This window comes from Mustela nivalis, assembly GCF_964662115.1.
Source record: "Mustela nivalis genome assembly, chromosome: 3".
NCBI classification, from domain to species: domain Eukaryota; kingdom Metazoa; phylum Chordata; class Mammalia; order Carnivora; family Mustelidae; genus Mustela; species Mustela nivalis.
This window is the reverse complement of record NC_139022.1, coordinates 149,407,189-149,422,892: the sequence shown is the minus strand read 5'-3', so window position 1 is coordinate 149,422,892 and position 15,704 is coordinate 149,407,189.

Below are 15,704 nucleotides of genomic sequence, written 5' to 3'. Positions count from 1 at the left end.
ATACTTAGAAAAATAACTGTTAGTTCAATATGACAAAACATTCAGAACTGTTGCTGCCTGCGACAAACGTGCCTCAAATCCGGTCCAGGCCTGCATGAGCCCCGTCATTCTGGGTGGGGGCCAGGCAAGGACATGGGGTGGGATGGGCTGCATGGAGGTTATTGCCAGGGGCCCTGCCTTTGTTTGGGGGTGGTGGGTTCATCAGGCCTATTACATTGTTAAAAATTATTAATTCAAAAACTAACTAACTAAAAGCAGACCTTGCCTTCAATGCAACAGTGATGACTATGTCATGAATAAGGATTACGACTAACCCCAAATCTAATTCTCTATACTTGATGTCAGCAAAATAAATGAAAATAAAAGAAAGAGAGAGGATTAAATTTGAGTGTTCTCAGTTTGAGAACATTCCTTTAAATAGCCATTTTAGAAGCATCTGAGGGAACAATACTCTCTTTTCCCAAAAGGTGGCACTGTTCTTCTAGCTAAACCATCTGATCCCCTGCCCTCAGGAAAGGCTTCAGGACTTGAAACAAGTTCCTCTCTTGCTTCTATAGTTTCACCTGATGACTCATCTTGGTTGGAGTCTAGTTGTTAGAGGTTGGAGTGGAGTTTTTTCATTAAATAGAAAACTTGAAGCAAATTATTTTATTGGAGAATCTTGAAGAGAATTTAGGAAACTGGACATGCAGAGAAATTTTGGATAATCTGATTTTAAAGTTGGTGTTGGGGGGGATGAATTAGAAGAAGAGAAGACCTGCCTAATGGCCATGGATCAACAGTTTTGGAGAGAGTGAGACCAAAGCTTCTACTAGAATCAATGAAACGTCGGGCATGGTTGCTGATGTGTGTGGTTTTTTCCACCTGGGAATCAGAACTCCTCATTTCTAACTAGTTCTGTGAGTTAGCAAATGATAAACTATCTGGGCTTCGATTTTTTTTCCTTTAAAATTAAGAGGCTTGACTAGATAATATTTAAGCTTCTCTTTTCAAATCCATATATATATATATATATATATATATTATATATATAGGCTTCGGGACTTGAAATAAGTATATTTATATTTATATATAATATATTCTCTCCATATATATTTATATATAAATATATTCTATATATATATTTAATATATTAAATGGGGTGGGATGGGCTGCATGGAGGTTATGAAAATATTTTCTGCAATAAGCAGGATGCAATAAATGGTAATAGTAATATATTATATATAGAATATATAATATATAGAATATATAGAATATATTTATATATAAATATATATGGAGAGAAAGAAAAAGAAAGAGAGAGAGAGATCTTTGAAGTACTTTGGCATACTGACTTCTGAGCTAGGTTTATATAAAACTGTTCTTTACTTTGCAAATTTTTTGTTGAACTTTGAATACTCTTAAATATAACGGAATGTCATAAGAAGATAAAGGTTTTGCTTTGGAAGTTTATACTGTGCACATCTTCTCTAAGAAGCTTGCTATATATGTGAATTGACTGCATGTTCACCAATCACTTTTTTTCAGACTGGGTTCCCTAGACTCTGATATACCTTACCCCTTCCTTTCCATTTCTGCTCTGTTCACTTGACTCTTCCCTAACATCTTCATATCCCTCCTTAGGATATTGCAAATGTGAATTCTTGCTCAGTCAACTTGCTTAAAAGAAGACGGATGATTAATGGAATCATGGTCCATTTGTTTCACTCTTTAGTTTCATTCTGTGGGATTTTTCTGCCTTGGCGGGGGGGTAAGGAGGCTGAAAGTGAGGGTAAGGGTACAGGATACTTCCTTTTAAACACAGGAAATGTTTTTGTTTTAAATTTTGCAGCTGGTTGCCTCTGGTTGCACCGTTAGTGATTGGCTTACCTAGACTTATGGCTGGGTCTACTGGATGCGAGGGGGGCACACCATTGCTCCGCGCTCTTGAAGTTTATCCACAAAACGCCCTATTAGTTCAGTGATGAGAGAGAGAAGACATCATCTAATTATTGTCTTCGGTGGACTTCAGCTTCCAAACCTTCGTATCAAAGAATTCTGGAAAGAAAAAATTGTATTGCTGAATTATAAGAAGGCAATGATTTATACCTTTATTTGACTAATATTCTTACTTGGTTTCTCCACACAGTTAATGATATTGTTTCTTCAAGTGTTGGGTTGAATACAATGGTATGATTAGGGAAAAGAATCACTTTCATGTCTCACTGATATTAACATGGGAATGAATTCACTTTAACCATGAAATGTTCTGAGGCAAAAGGGCATATTAAGAGAATTAAATTCAACCCTGGCGTGGCCTCTTGTTACTTTTATCTGTTAGTGGTCATTTATCCAGGAGTAGGAACACATATGTCTTACTTACTTCAGGTAGTAAAGAATCAAATTAATGGTTTATAAAATGTCCCAGAAGGTTTTTTGTTTATTTTGTTTTGTTTTGTTTTTAGTTTTAAGATAACTTTTAAAATTTGGAATTTGATTCTAGCCCTAATCATCGGTTATTAATTGCTTTTAACTTTCTTTTCGAATTTGTATTCTTTCCACATCTTAAAGTCTAATTTCTCAAGGAATGAACTTCAATACGCATCACCAGTATCCAAAGACTTTCTTGATATTTAATGATAAGATTCATCTCTCATTTCACACTTAAAAAACTATGCATTTTGGACTTCTTACTAAGAAATCTAAGTACTCCTTAATAGTATATGACTATATTTTAAAATGGCCTTCAATGTACATTCAATAACAAATCAAAATCAAATGATTCCAGGGTCAAGGATGTCCCTTTTCATCCTGTTATGTGGTTGATGATATGAAAGGGAACAATTTGTTCTTCTCAGTCAAAGAATATTACATTTACTTTGAGCCCTTAGTGCTTTTTAAAAGCAGACAAAAGTCTGCTAGTGTAGACAAAACCCATTCATTTCCAGGTAAATGCACTACATACTAATTTTTAAAAGCAAGTTGTCCTCTAGACTGTTTTTCTTACAACTTTAAGTACACAAAGTTCACTTTTCAGGGTAATATCATGAAAAAATGAGAAGGATGTGTGAAAAGATTGTTCCCTACATGATACGATGTGCATAAACAGGAACAGACAGATGAAAAGTAGCAAAGGGACACATTTTGTCCTGAGCCGCACTTCTATTTTTTAAGCCTCTCATCCAGATCAGTTGACGTGTGAGCTATCACAAGCTTTCCCTGGCTCCTTCTGGTCGGGAGTCAGCCATAGGCAGGGTCACAGGCTCCAGGTGAAACCGCCATTCATCTTTCCCTTCCCTTCTCTCTGCACCTTTCTGGTGGTCTTCTTCACCACCCTCTTTGCTAACTTCCAGTGTAGTTTGCCCTGGATGAACTTTCCCATTAGAAATAATTTTAGGCTACTAGACCGAAAACAGGGTTCTTTGTTTTAAATTTCATCTGATCTGACTGTGTCTTATAGAGGCAATGCCTTAAAGGTGGAATTTCAAACACCCTGGAGAGGAAGGAGGGGAGATGATTTTAATGTGCAAAGCCTCTCTAGTTCCTGTACTCAAATTATATTGGCAGTCGCCGCAGCAAGCTGATCAATTCCCATAATTTTAATCTCCCAGGTGGTTTGCATTTTAATTAATTCACGCATTCAATAAATATTTGCTGAATGCTGACAAAAAGTCAGGCACTGTCCCAGTGGTTGGGCCAACAGCAATGAACAAGATAGGTGAGGTGTTTGCCTTTGTGGAATTTATAATCTGACATGGCAGACGTTGATGCATGTGCCAAATATTATACCTGAAGTGGGGCACCTGGGTGGCTCAGTGGGTTAAAGCCTCTGTTTTCGGTTCAGGTCATGATCCCTGGGTCCTGGGATTGAGCCCCGCATCGGGCTCTCTGCTCAGCACGGAGCCTGCTTCTCCCCTCCTCCCCCCTGCCTGCCTCTCTGCGTACTTGTGATCTCAGTCTGTCAAATAAATAAATAAAATCTTAAAAAAAAAAAAAAACACTTACCTGATGCATAAAATGAATTGTGAAGGACGGGTTGCTATGGGAACACATGACAGGGAGAGCTAACCCATGTAGGGAGGCAGAGGAGGACTCTAGGATGAATAAGTCACAGACAAGGACTGGCCAGGTAAGTTAGCCACCCAACCATGCCCCACATGCCTGCCATCTCATTACCCAAAGATACTTCTCTGCTTTCTGTCAGCCAGTTTCCGTCATTCCCAGACTAATGATGGTTGGCATGGGAATGGGAGAAACCATACCCCTTGCTAAGGACTAGCATTTATTCTCACTCTTTATTCTTGATTTGGTTGATTTGGTCTGTGCTTTATTAAAAGGTAGAATCTTAGGGCATTATTTTTAAATATGGTGGGTCTTCTGGTTACAGTTTTCATTAGTCTGCCCAGAAATTGAAGTTTTGGGAAATATATAAATACTTAGAATTATAAACGACTGATACACAGTTGGGGCTGAGATAGAAAGAATGCTTTACAAAATACTCAGAATCATTACTTCATACGACTAAATAGTTCTACAACAAAATTCAGAAAAGAAGGGATTTTTAAATGACCTGGTAAGAATTATAACTCACTTTGGATCAGACACACCACAATAAAAAACCACATAGGAAAGAGCATACCCCCCTCCCATAAATTCTCTCAAGGACTTTGTGTTTCTCAGAAGTCCAGAATAGTGTTTTAGTAATAGGGGTATTTCGATCATTGTGCTGTTCGGTTTTGCTTTGTAACGAAGTCAATATTTGTTGAACAGACACTTTCTGGATGGCCAAGTTCTAGGCACCCTGCCACACACTAAAAACAAAGAAGGACTTGACACAAAAGCAGTCCTTCTTCTGGGCTGCTGGCAATACATCTTTATTGTTTTTCTCACACTCACAGTGTTTTCAGTGCTCTAAAAACTACTAGATACGCTCTTTTATTGCAGAGGCCCTTCAAAACACAATTTGAAAAATATAGCATATAAAATTTTGTCATCTACTTCATCTTAAGTGTGCCATAAAATTCCCTCAGATTCAAATGGGTATGGTTTTCGCTTGACCAATCCAGCCAGCAAGCACTCCACTTCCTTGCCATCACGTGGAAAACATGCATTGTTTTTATAAATATTGATTCTGAGAAGTGGGAAGTAGTCACCGTTGAAAAGAATTGTATCATCCTCAGCATTTATTTAAGTTGTTCAATAATTAAAAATACACAAGCATTCATGTTTAAGAGTGTTTTTAGTACTTGTACAGATTTTGAAGTGCTTATTTACTTAAACAAATAATGTTATGCCTCTCTTCCCATTAATATAATTAGTAAGATGTTTGTTAAGTGTAAGAAGTATACAGATAACCGACCCATGAGAGCGACCACTGAGAAACTGTAAAAGTGCCCTTGAAACAGAAGCTAGGTTGACTGGAAATGAAAAAGTATGATAGTAAAGATGAACAGAAAACAATGTAGAAGGCAAAGATGAAAAGTGAGGAAAAAAAAAAGATCTATGGTTAATGAAACAGAAGCACTAGAAACAAATCATGAGGAAGCTTGAATCGGCTTGGAAGGGTAGAAGGCAAGAGTAGGTGTTTTGCTTCCGGGCACTGCAAAGCAATACATCAGAATTTGAGACGAACATTGAACACAAGTGTGAATATAATACTTATAATAAAAACTACTAAGATAAGCTGAGACTTTCTGTGGTTCACTGGAAAAGTTAGTTTCTCCATCAAGCATGTATGGATATGGTAGTCTGCCAAATTGGAAACACACCATAAGACAAGACTGTTATACAAGCTAAAGCTTTGACTATCCTGTTTATAATCAAGCAGGTAATTCAAGCCTTCATGTAAGAAACACAAAACTTTTTTATTCTGGGAAGTGCATTTACATACCCATTTCTGTAAGTTCAAAGCCTGTTCATCATAGTTATTTGCAGTGTTAAAAGGAACTCTTCTGAAAAGCGCTTAATGAGAGGATGATAGTATCTATGTTGTACTCAGTCCTTGTAGATTCTGAGCTGAATGCCAAGCCCACATCAATAGGTTGTCAATTACTAAAGGTTTCCTTGGTATCTAGAAAGAGGGGCCAAAGAGATAAATGTGAGATCAGAGTGATAACTTATTCCCATGAGAGAACATTATTTTTGCAATTATAAAAGATCCTCAATGGATCAATATTATTTTCTAGATGTTGAATAGTCTTGGTATATTAGGATTTTTAAATCCCAGAACACGTTATAAAAATTGAAAAAAAGGTGAATTTTAAAATTAACTTTTATATTAAAAGCAAATTTTGAACATGTTAATATTGAACACAGTATGAAAATATGGTAAGCTAATGTGAGCTAAATGTCTGATTTATTTGAATATTTATAAGAAAGTATACTTAGAAAAAAATAGGGTGAAGACTTAGGTGCCTCCTTTAATAAAAAGTTTTCTAAATGTGATAAATAAAAAGGATTATTAAAAATAAAATAGAGGGGCTCCTGGGTGGCTCAGTGGGTTACAGCCTCTGCCTTTAGCTTGGGTCATGATCCCAGGGTCCTGGGATTGAGCCCCACATCGGGCTCTCTGCTCAGCGGGAATTCTGCTTCCTCCTCTCTCTCTCTGCCTGCCTCTCTGCCTACTTGTGATCTCTGTCTGTCAAATAAATACATAAAATCTTAAAAAAAAGAGAAAGAAAAGATAAAATACAGATATTATGTGTATCTGAAATTATGTATGGTGCTTTATGTTGGAGGAGGTAATCAAACAAGCATGACCACATCTTGACCTGAGAGCTGGATCCAGGCAACCAGAGGCTCCTTACCTCCTACTTTTCCAAAATATACATTTTTCCCACTGTTCCCACAGTGGGAGCTGCTCCAAGGATGCTGCCTTGAGTATGGTGTTGTTGAGACCACCTGGACTGAACACATGGCAAAGCCCAGTTAAGGCCCCTGTATGTTTATGATTCTGGTGGGAGGTCCAGACCTCTCATGAGCCAGGCCCTCTCCGAAGTCTGTATCTTTTGTTTCTTCTTTCTTTCTTTCTTTTTCTAATTTTTAAATATAATTTATTTTTAATTTAGATTTTAATAGTTAACATATAGTGCCATATTACTTTCTGGAATAGAATTCAGTGATTCATCCCTTGTATACAACACCCAGTGCTCATCACAAGTGCCCTCTTTAATACCCATCATCCATCCAACCCATCACCCACCTGCCTCCCTCCATCAACCCTCAGTTTGTTCTCTGTCGTTAAGAGTTACTTATGGTTTGTTTCCCTCTTTTCTTCCCTGTCCTTTTTTCTTTTCTTTCCTTCTTTTTTTCCTTTCCCCGTTCCCACGTGTTCATCTGTTTTCTTTCTTAAGTTCCACATATGAGTGAGATCATATGGCAATTGACATTCTCTGACTGTCTTGTTTCACTTAGCATAATAAAGTCTAGCTCCATCCATGTCATTGCAAATGGCAAGATTTCATTCTTTTTGATATGTTTTGTTTTTGTCTGGACTATATTTTTTCTGAGTTTGAACTCTAAGAAGAAAAGCATCATCACTTTTTACTCAACTCAGCACAATGATTGTAGGTAAAAGCCAATTACTCCGGGCAGAAAGCGAATTCGAGTAAGATTAAGTGTTGTGAGGAAGAAGCTACATACCTCCTTTTAAGAAATATTTAATGAGTACAAAAAGTATAGATGTGTGCAGCACTAGTTAAAATATGAAGAAGTTAGTTTGAGAATAGGTAGGTGCTAATTTTTATTTTAGAATAAAGCAAATGAAACAATCTATAAAACTCATTAATGTAATGCCTGTTATAGGGCTCAAGTATTCTCTAGATCAGGGCTGGCAAACTGTCTTGCAGGTCTAATCTGGCCCATGGTCTCTCTTTGTAAATAAAGTTTTATTGGCACACAGTGTTGCCCATTTGTTCATAGACTGTCTATGGCTGCTTTTACACTAAAATGTCAGAGTTTGAGTTGTTGCAGCAAAGACTGAATGACCCACAAAGTTGAAAATATTTACTATCTGATACTTTACAGAAAAAGGCTTACTCTAAAAAAAAAAATGTTCGCTGTTCTCCTTTCATAGTCATCATTAGGCCAACTTCTGTTATTCTAAGACAGTGGTCCAGTAAAAGCACTTCAGAATCATATAAAATTGAGCAAGAGAATTAGATTTATAAGCTGATCATGAGTTATATTGCTTTTTACTACCAGCAGTGGGTTAGATGATAATGACCTCAACTAAACACTGCAAAATTCTTGGAACCCAGATCCAGGGAGCCAAATGTTTGTAAAAATACAAAATTCAGAGAAATTACATCACTCATTATGAAGCTAAATAATTCAGAGAACTACCTTTGTGACTTCTTTCACCAACTCAGCTAGATATAATGATTACAGCCTAGGGCAGCAATCTATTTTCAAAACAACAGTCCACGAGTACATCTGCTTTGAATTGTGATTGATTTACTAGATGAGTGTTTATATAACAAATAACCTGAGTGCTTGCAAATATCAGCTTCATCTAGGACTCAAGTAGAAAATAAATAGTAGTTGTGCTACAATTGCAGAATGTACATTTCATAGATCTGTACCTGGTTTGGACTTAATCCATCAAAACACATCTGCCTTTCCAATCTATGCTTTTTTTTTCTTATTATTGATTGAGTATTCTAATCTTTATATTCCTATTTTTTAAAAAAGATTTTATTTATTTGTTTGACAGAAAGAGACAAAATTTTATTTGTTTGTTTGACAGAAAGAAAGAGAGAACACAAACAGGGGAACCAGGCTTCCCACTGAGCAGGGAGCCCGATGTGGGGGTCAACCCCGGGGCCCTGTGATCATGACCTGAGCCGAAGGCAGATGTTTAACAACTGAGCGACCCAGGTGCACCTATATTCCTGTTCTTTGTGTATCTTTCTATTTCTACAGCCTCACGTCTGATCGTGGTATATAGGTTATAAGATAAAATAATAACATGATCCTATCAAATTATATCAAATATTAATTATTATAGCTTATACAGAGCATGTAAATATTATCTGATGCCTTCACCAGGCCTTTGAGATAGAGCAGATAGCTTCAATTTGCATGTGGAGAAACTGAAGCAGAAAAAAGGTAAATGATTCATCTACGATTAGGTAATAATAAGGAGAATCAGTACAAAAAGCAGGTCCCTTTAATCTAAATCTAGGGCTCATGTCATTGAAGTGATAGCCTTCTCAGAGACTCAGTTATTTTTAATTTGTGAAATGACATGACATATAATAATTGTATTTATTACTATTATTGTCATTTATAATGCAGTCGTTGGTTTTCACACTGTGGACAGAGGCTAAAAATCTGAGGATTGATAGGATTACAATTATCTATGCTAAAAATATTTGTCTAACTTGTAACAAGTTTAACTAGGCACCATACTTGATTTTCACAGAACTTGTTTAGGGTTTCCTTGAAAGAATCAGTAGGTTGGATGGGAACATTATAGGAATTTCATTTGTATACTCTTTCATTATCTCTATAAGACATATTGGATAAATTTGCAAGTTGAAGCAAGATTTTTAAGGAGTAAGGGTGAGACACAGAGATCAATGATACTTATACTGTAGGCTCATTTAATACATAAACTGGTATACCCTTCTTTGTAGCCTTATATTGTACCTCTAAAATTTTTATTATACTCCTTCATCAGTAAAAAATATTTGAGCATGTATCTGTTAAGCATGTTTTTATAATCAATATGTATATTGATTAATTTATAATTGTATATGTATTTTTATTATAATGCACTAAATTTTAAATAAAAATGAAATGGAAGCTAAAAATAATATGGAGAAATGAATTTAAACTAATTTTAATTTTAGTTCTTTGCAGCCACCCTTTTTCCCCCACCAAAATAAAAACTAAAATAAAAACAAAACTGAATTCACACAGGCTGGTGGACTGTTTTTTTGTTTGTTTGTTTGTTTTGTTTGCTTTTGGGGGGGGAGGTTAGGAATGTAATTGAATGTAAGTCAGTATTTTTTTCCCTTGATTTCTATGTAATTCCTCGTGACACTTACTACTACTGGTGATTATGGTAGAGGACCATCCCCACAAATGTATGCAAACTCAAATAAAACAAATGCATGATTGGCTATGTTTAATAACTCAAGATATTATTTTAAAATCTCAGTCACAAACTAAATAAAAGGGTTGTTTGGTGATCTGATTAATTTGTATAGTCCTCAGGGTCAATTTGTTACTCATACAAAACAATTGGGTTTTGTACAATTTTACCAGTGAGTTCAAAATTCATTGAAACCCCTCATTTGAAAAAAAAAAAATCTTAAATGAGTCAGAAAATTTTAGATCCAGGTGATTTTTTCCAAAGTTTTTAAACATTGCATACTTCATTGTTTTTTGCCTCAAAATCATATAATGATGGAAACTTCTTCAAACATCCATTTTCAAAATACTCTTTCCACAGCAGAGATTTTTTTTAAAAAGTGTTACCAATCATCTAAAAACTGCCTTCTTTACAATAAAGAAATAAAACAATTATCTTTTAATTTTTTCTCCCAGGTACATCTTAAGTGACATCAGCTTATGAGACCATTGCTCTCTACCCCTCCCAACGAGGTGAACAAAACCAGGAGAAGTCAGTTTTGTGACTTTGGAATGGATCACTTGGGCTTATAGGGGCAATGTTATTATATTCAATTCCCAGTTTCTTAGAAGGATATTTTATAGAATTTTCCCATTTTTAAACTAAGGATTACTTGAATTAAAATTACAGTATAATCCTTTTAACTGCTTTCCCTGAAGGCTGTGGGACTTCCACATTTTCTTCAGAATAGTTCACCCCTTTCTGTTACAGAGGTCTGGGTAAGTCTGACAGCAACAAGCTTTATATTAATATTAGCTGAGCTTAATTTTATTCTTTTTTTTTCATAACAATGAAATACACATCATAGCTCTCGAATTTGCTTCTTTTGTTCCAGTCTAGTGGATGGTCATGTCTATCAGTCCTTGCCTACCGTCTACTGTAGAGCAACATGGGTGACGTGAGACATCACAATTGACCATCAAGCATTTCGAATGCAGAAGTCTCCCAGATAGGATTATTCAAGGGTTGGAACACTGCTTCAATTAAGGTGTGAGTCTGGGGTTTATGAAACATCAGGTCCCAGGGCAACATCTTACCCATCCCCTCCAACTCTGCTACCCTTTTGAGTCACGGCAGAAACTATGGCAGCACTGAAGTGTGTCATACCCCGGAGTCCAGAGTATTTTAATGCCCTGTTTTACCCTAGGATCACCTCTGTGTGACAGCTAGAGAAAACGAGCCCTGACTTTTCAAAAATACTTACAGTAAGATAATGTCCAAAAGGCGCTAATGAACAGGACGGCTGACTTCACTTAATGTTCTGACCAGTAGAGCAGGCTAATAAATGCCATAAAGTCATCACAGCTTTCTGTCAAGTGAACTTTATTTGAACCTGTTTCAAAGTAAACACACCAGGGGCTGACATGGACGCATAAAATTTTGATAATTTAGACATTAAAACGAGCCAGATGTCCTTTTATTAAATACATACTTCATATTCTGAGCACAGTCGGCATTAGAAGAGGTGAGCAGGGGTGGGGAGCATTCAGAACAGCAGCGGTAATGGTGTAGTTGGTGGTGCGGCATTTTTAGTTCTTGGATTTGACCACAGCCTGTCTTTGATTCTGGAAATTTAAATTATTTTATACAGAATTATTAAGTATGTGTGTCTCAGAAGGCCTTGGGTGTGGCATGGTCATAAGATAGAAGGAGCCTGTGTCCCTGAGTCACCCACTGGGAGATTCCACTGGGCTCTGATGGACCCCATGTGGATGCCCAGTGGATTGTGTTAAGCCACTGAGAGTTGTTTGTTAAGAAGCAAGACTATGCTAGGTGGTCTGATATACCTTGTCCTGCTCCCCTTTTCCTCCATGAACTGGTACCATGTAGGTATCATGTCCAGAGAAGAAATGGTCAATTCTACTTAAAGATATGGAAGATACTGTCTCTGAGTGGTAGCTTGGAGAGTCATAAAGTGGAGAGCAGCCCTATGTACATTAGGACAATTCCTCTAAAGAGAGATTTGGGGGCTTTTTAAGTTATAAAACAGCTTTCAACTTATAGAATTGATGTCTTATGTAGAATAATGTGAAACACAATAAAAGCCTTTCCCTTTCCTTTCTAAAAATGCCCTCTTGTTTTTGGTTTGATATGGTATTCAAAGGCCCCTTTGGCTTAAGAGATGATCTTCAGAAGTCTGGGACTAAAGCACAGATTTTAACTAAAAGGGAATGAATGTATGTGGACTTTCTTCTTCTTCTAAACCCCTGTACATTTTCATTTATACTATGAACATGGCACTTTGGGAAGCCATAGTAGGACACCTAACCCTATCTAAATCCTCCCATAGGATTTCTCTTAACATCCACAGAAAGAGCCTGAAGTTTCAGTCCACACTTTTTGAGGGGTGTCCACGTCTCCCAAATCTCTGGAATTCCCCGGGATTAGATTGACTCCTCCCCCCATATTTCTGAGAAGGCTAAATTATCACTGCGTCGACTGTTGCCTTCTGTACGCCACTCTCCATGCCATTCTTCCCTCTGCTCTTCCTCAGTTCCTCCCAATGATAATGTAAAGATTCTGAGTGTGTCCGACTGTGCAAGCAACGATCCCTTGCCTTGTGGCCTTATGGATGGAACCTCACTTTGCATCCTTATAGAAGTCCAACATCTAGTCTTCCAAAGCAATGAAAACTCTAACATTTCTTTGAAGTTGCTCTCTACTGTGAACAGTCTCTTTCCTCTGTTTTACAGGGCAGGTCTTGATGATAGAAAGCCATTCGTGGCTATGACGTTCCTGGAAGAAAATTGTTGTTTTCCATTACAAGTAGAGGAAGTCTAAATGTGCTAATATGGTTAAACTTTGGAAGTTTGATCAGGAAGTTCTTTTTTATTTTTTATTTGGTGAGTCAGTCTTCCGAAGTCTGGACCCCTTGTCGACCTTCTTGACAAATAACTGTCTTTTCCAAATGCTTTATCTCTGAGTAGCAGAGAACAGAGAAAGCTTTTCACACATTTAAGTAAAGAGAAATGAAAGAGCATTTTTCCCCCTCCTTTCTGACCAGGAATATATGTTTTCTAAAATACGTATGGTGGCTGATCCTACAAACATGAACTTGGAAGATATTTGTGAAACCATTTTATGTGAATAAATTTATGCCAGTTGAAAGCAGAAAATAATTTTCTTTTTTTTTCTTTTTAAAGATTTTATTTATTTATTTGATAGACAGAGATTACAAGTAGTCAGAGAGGCAGGCAGAGAGAGAGGAGGAAGCAGGCTCCCCACTGAGCAGAGAGCCTGATGCGGGGCTCAGTTCCAGGACCCTGAGACCATGACCTGAGCTGAAGGCAGAGGCTTTATCCCACTGAGCCACCCAGGAGCCCCAATAATTTTCTTTCTTGAAAGTTACAGTTGAATCCAGCACACTGTCACCTCTTGTAGTAGCAGGAACTTTAATACGAGATGATTATTATACACAAGAAAACAAGATAAAACAACCACTCAGAAATTCTTATGTCTCTCTGTGTAATTTGGACTAAAGCCCTAGCAATATGGGCAATTTTTCTCATGGTCTTTAATGTGTTTGCCGCAGAAACAGGCCATATGGCACTCTACTAATGAAGAAACAGGAAACCGGGCTGTGATCTCAAGCTCATGAACATGAAGAGAGTTCCTGGAAGCTTATTTTTTGTTGTAGCCCCTGTCGGGCTCCCTAGTTATACATTAACAGAAACAGAATTTTCCAAATGAAGACAAGTGCACACTGCTGGATTCTTGGGTCCTGTCATCTACTGTGCATTTGTTTTTCATTATTTTAGAGTCTCCATTTCGGACTGGCTGCCTTAACTCAATTTTCATTTGCAAGGATTACTACGTTAAAAGCAGCAGCTCTATTAAGTCAAATGTGCAATAACAGAGTTATCTGCTTTCATAGGGAAGGGGCCGTAGGAAGTGGTCCTATACCTCTAAATAAACAAACCATTAGATTTTTGTTTTATCTAAGAATGAAAAAAAAAAAAATAGTGAGAACCAAAAAGAAACGACTGGCAAGTGAAACCTGCTTCCCATTTGAACAACCTGGATCTTTACAGGCATGAATTCTGGCTCCACTGGGCCTTTCCCTGCATCCTTCTGGCATGGGGTAGGGATTCAGGATTCGGATAAAGAACTCCCAGCGAGGCCAGCGTTGGACCAAGTCCTCATAAGATTATTTTTGTGTTTCCTCTATGTTATTCAGTTCTGAATAGATCCCAGTATTATAAGTTAGAAGTGGGGAAATGGTTCCTGGATTATGTTTTTCTTCTCTATTACTCAACTCTTTGAAAGGGTTCCTGAAAGTAGAAATGTATCTTTTTATTTGCCTCTGATGAAGTGGAAATGGATTCTAAGTTTTGGAAAACTTGGTTCCTTCTAGAAAAGAAGCAGGATGCCACACCAAGTAAATGAGGAATTGCTATTTAGTAACAAGGACAAACACACTGGTACAAGGCTCCTTGTGGGAGGACTTACTCAGTTAACCATTGTCTTCACCCTTTATGCTCTTCCTAAGCTTTCAAAGAAGGACACAATCTAGGGCACCTGGGTGGCTCAGATGCTTAAGGGGCTCCGTCAGCTCAGGTCATCATCCCAGGGTCCTGGGATCAAGCCCCATATTGGGCTCCCTTCTCAGCAGAGAGCCTGTTTCTCCCTCTCCCTGCTTGTGCTCTCTCTCTCTATCTCTCTGCCAAATATATAAAAGTCTTTATAGGAAGAGAGAAAGAAAGAAAGAAAGAAAGAAAGAAAGAAAGAAAGAAAGAAAGAAAGAAAGAAAGAAAGAAAGAAAGAAAGAAAGAAAGGCTATGTCTTCCTTTTCTGGCTTAGTTCTGGTGATGCCAAAAAAGTTGCTCAATTTAGTGAACTCAGGAAAACATTTTACTAAAGCCATTTTGATATATTAGATATTCAGTTGATTGAGTAGTTTATGTTTCAGTTTTCAATTGGGTTCAACGGTGTATTTCCTCACATGGAGAGAGTATTACTGAGAAGGAAATTGATTTGATTTCAATCGCCAGCTTTGTGACCTGAAATCAACATGGAGGTCAGTAGGAGAAACAAATCTCTGATCCTACCACCTCCTCTTTTCACTGCAGTGAGCAGTCAGTTCAGTGCTCTATTGTTTTTCCTCACTTCCACCCACAAGTACAAAGCCCTTTGAGCTGGTCTGCCTACAGGAATGCTAAGGCTCTGTGCTAGTCCAATGCTTCTCATTCTCCTACAGTTTACTGTTGATGTACATACTTAGAAATTGATGATTGATGTACTTAACAAGTTATTCACTTCAGGAGTGTTTAAAGTTAAACAAGAGACATATTAATCTTATAACCAAATGAAGCTCTAATGATGAAATGTTGACACCTAGAAATCTAAGGAGAGCTAACTTACAGAGAAATTGTCTCATTGAACCTTAAATCCCAAACATAGGTGGTTTTCTCTACTTCCTACAGGGTCATCACAAGACAATACCCAGATCAATTCTTAACACAGAATTTCTTTTTCTCCCCTCATCCAGATCTGAGTGCATAGTCAGCCATAGTTACATGTATACGTTTTCAATATTTACTAAAGCCCAGCAGAAATCAGTTTAACTGGTAAATTAAAGACCCACTGC